The sequence below is a fragment of the Salvelinus sp. IW2-2015 genome, linkage group LG22, assembly GCF_002910315.2.
Source record: "Salvelinus sp. IW2-2015 linkage group LG22, ASM291031v2, whole genome shotgun sequence".
NCBI classification, from domain to species: domain Eukaryota; kingdom Metazoa; phylum Chordata; class Actinopteri; order Salmoniformes; family Salmonidae; genus Salvelinus; species Salvelinus sp. IW2-2015.
The window spans coordinates 20355468-20360127 of record NC_036862.1 but is presented as its reverse complement, the minus strand read 5'-3'; positions in this window follow the sequence as shown (position 1 = coordinate 20360127).

Sequence of the window (4660 nt, the reverse complement as noted above, 5' to 3'; positions counted from 1 at the left end):
AAACCACCGCAGTACTTTTTATTCCTGGTCTGATACAGGAAATAGTTTAATGACTACCATAACAGTAGTTTCCTGACTACAAAACACTAGTCCTGCTGTAGTTTCATGACTACTGTACCATAACAATAGTCCTGTAGTTTCATGATTACTGTACCATAACAATAGTCCTGTAAGTTCATGACTACTGGACCATAACAATATTCCTGCTGTAGTTTCATGACTACTGTACCATAACACAATTCTGCTGTTTTCATGATTACTGTACCATAACACTAGTTCTCCTGTAGTTCATGATACTGTACCAAACAATATTCCTGATGTAGTTTTCATGACTACTGGACCATAACAATATTCTGCTGTAGTTCATGACTACTGTACCTAACACTAGTCCTGCTTAGTTTCATGACTACTGGACCATAACACTAGTCCTGTAGTTTCATGACTACTGGACCATAACACTAGTCCTGTAGTTTCATGTACTATACTTGTACCAGAACACTAGTCCTTCTGTAGTTTCATGACTACTGTACCATAACACTAGTCCTGCTGTAGTTTCATGACTACTGACCATAACACTAGTCCTCCTGTAGTTTCATGACTACTGGACCATAACACTAGTCCTGTAGTTTCATGACTACTGGACCATAACACTATCCTCCTGTAGTTTCACGATACTGTACATAACACTAGTCCTGCTGTAGTTTCATGACTACTGACCATAACACTAGTCCTGTAGTTTCATGACTACTGTACCATAACACTAGTCCTGTAGTTTCTATGACTACTGGACCATAACACTATCCTGTAGTTTCATGACTACTGTACCTACAAATATTCCTGCTGTAGTTTCATGACTACTGTACCATAACACTAGTCCTGCTGTAGTTTCATGACTACTGGACCATACACTAGTCCTGTAGTTTCATGACTACTGGACCATAACACTAGTCCTGTAGTTTCATGACTACTGTACATAACACTAGTCTCTCTGTAGTTTCATGACTACTGTACCAAACACTAGTCTGCTGTAGTTCATGACTACTGGACCATAACACTAGTCTCCTGTAGTTTCATGACTACTGGACCATAACATAGTCCTGTAGTTTCATGACTACTGGACCATAACACTAGTCCTCCTGTAGTTTCACGACTACTGTACCATAACACTAGTCTCTGTAGTTTCATGACTACTGGACCATAACACTAGTCCTGTAGTTTCATGACTACTGACATAACACTTAGTCCTGTAGTTTCATATGCTACTGTACCATAACACTAGTCCTCCGTAGTTTCATGACTACTGCATCATAACACTAGTCCTCCTGTAGTTTCATGACTACTACCATAACACTAGTCCTGTAGTTTCATGACTACTGGACCAAACACTATCCTCTGTAGTTTCACGACTACTTACCATAACACTAGTCCTGCTGTAGTTTCATGACTCTGGACCATAAACACTAGTCTGTAGTTTCATGACGACTGGAGCATAACACTATCCTGTAGTTTCATGACTACTGTACCATACACTATCCTCCTGTAGTTTCATGACTACTGCATCTATAACACTAGTCCTGTATTTCATGACTACTTTACCATAACACTAGTCCTGTAGTTTCATGACTACTGTACCATAACACTAGTCCTCCTGTAGTTCATGACTACTACCAAACACTAGTCCCTGTAGTTTCATGACTACTGCATCATACTCTAGTCTGTAGTTTTCATGACTACTGGACCATAACACTAGTCCTGTGGTTTCATGACTACTGGACCATAAACTAGTCCTGTAGTTTCATGACTACTGACCATAACACTAGTCCTCCTGTAGTTTCATGACTATGCATTCATAACACTAGTCCTGTAGTTTCATGACTACTCTACCATAACACTAGTCCTGTAGTTTCATGACTACTGTACCATAACACTAGTCCTGTAGTTTCATGACTACTGACCATAACACTAGTCCTGTAGTTTCATGACTCTGTACCACTAACACTAGTCCTGTAGTTTCATGACTACTTTACCATAAACACTAGTCCTGTAGTTTCATGACTACTGTACCATAACACTAGTCCTGTGTAGTTTCATGACTACTGTACCATAACACTAGTCCTGTAGTTTCATGACTACTGTTTCATAACACTAGTCCTGTAGTTTCATGACTACTGTACCAACACTATGTCCTGTAGTTTCATGACTACTGTACCATAACACTAGTCCTGTAGTTTCATGACTACTGGACCATAACAACTAGTCCTGTAGTTTTCATGACTACTGCACATAACACTAGTCCTGTAGTTCATGACTACTGGACCATAACACTAGTCCTGTAGTTTCATGACTACTGTACCATAACACTAGTCCTGTAGTTTCATGACTACTGTACCATAACACTAGTCCTGTAGTTTCATGACTACTGGACCATACACTAGTCCTGTAGTTTTACTGACTACTGCACATAACACTAGTCCTGTAGTTTCATGACTACTGTACCCAACAACACTAGTCCTGTAGTTTATGACTACTGTACCATAACACTAGTCCTGTAGTTTTCATGACTACTGCATCAAACACTAGTCCTGTAGTTTCATGACTACTGTACCATAACACTAGTCCTGTAGTTCATGACTACTGTTACCACAACACTAGTCCTGTAGTTTTCATGACTACTTATCATAACACTAGTCCTGTAGTTTCATGACTACTGTACCATAACACTAGTCCTGTAGTTTCATGACTACTTACCAAAACACTAGTCCTGTAGTTTCATGACTACTGTACCACAACACTAGTCCTGTAGTTTCATACTACTGTACCACACATAGTCCTGTAGTTTCATGACTACTTGACCATAACACTAGTCCTGTAGTTTCATGACTACTGGACCATAACACTAGTCCTCCTGTAGTTTCACGACTACTGTACCATAACACTAGTCCTGCTGTAGTTTCATGACTACTGGACCATAACACTAGTCCTGTAGTTTCATGACTACTGGACCATAACACTAGTCCTGTAGTTTCATGACTACTGTACCATAACACTAGTCCTCCTGTAGGTCATGACTACTGCATCATAACACTAGTCCTCCTGTAGTTTCATGACTACTGGACCATAACACTAGTCCTGTAGTTTCCTGACTACTGGACCATAACACTAGTCCCCTGTAGTTTCACGACTACTGTACATAACACTAGTCCTGCTGTAGTTTCATGACTACTGGACCAAACACTAGTCCTGTAGTTTCATGACTCTGGACCATAACACTAGTCCTGTAGTTTCATGACTACTGTACCATACACTAGTCCTCCTTGTTCATGACTACTGCATCATACACTAGTCCTGTAGTTTCATGACTACTGTTACCATAACACTAATCCTGTAGTTTCATGACTACTGTACCATAACAACTGTCTCCTTAGTTTTCATATACTTACCCATAACACAGTCCTCCTGTAGTTTCATGACACTGCCATAACTCTAGTCTGGTGTTCATGACTACACCTATAACACTAGTCCTGTGTTTCATGACTACTGACCATAACACTAGTCCTGTAGTTTCAGACTACTGTACCATAAAACACTAGTCCTCTGTAGTTTCATGACTACTGCATCATAACACTAGTCCTGTAGTTTCATGACTACTGTACCATAACACTAGTCCTGTAGTTTCATGACTACTGTACCATAACACTAGTCCTGTAGTTTCATGACTACTGGACCATAACACTAGTCCTGTAGTTTCATGACTACTGTACCAACACTAGTCCTGTAGTTTCAGACTACTGTACCATAACAATAGTCCTGTTAGTTTCATGACTACTGTACCATAACACTAGTCCTGTAGTTTCATGCTACTGTACCATAACACTAGTCCTGTAGTTTCATGACTACTGATCATAACACTAGTCCTGTAGTTTCATGACTACTGTACCAAACACTAGTCCTGTAGTTTCATGACTACTGTACCATAACACTAGTCCTGTGAGTTTCATGACTACTGGACCATAAACACTAGTCCTGTAGTTTCATGACTACTGCATCATAACACTAGTCCTGTAGTTTCATGACTACTGGACCATAACACTAGTCCTGTAGTTTCATGACTACTGACCATACACTAGTCCTGTAGTTTCATGACTACTGCACATAACACTAGTCCTGTAGTTTCATGGCTACTGTACCACAACACTAGTCCTGGAGTTTCATGACTACTGTACCATAACACTAGTCCTGTAGTTTCATGACTACTGGCATCATAACACTAGTCCTGTAGTTTCATGACTACTGTACCATAACACTAGTCCTGTAGTTCATGACTACTGTACCACAACACTATCCGTAGTTTCATGACTACTGCACATAAACAACTAGTCTGTAGTTTCATGACTACTGTACCATAACACTATCCTGTAGTTTCATGACACTTTACCATAACACTAGTCCTGTAGTTTCAGACTACTGTACCACAACACTAGTCCTGTAGTTTCATGACTACTGTACCAAACACTAGTCCTGTAGTTTCATGACTACTGTACCATAACACTATCCTGTAGTTTCATGACTACTGTACCTAACACATAGTCCTCCTGATAGTTTCATGACTACTGGACCATAACACTAGCTCCTGTAGTTTCATGAACTACGACTCATAAAC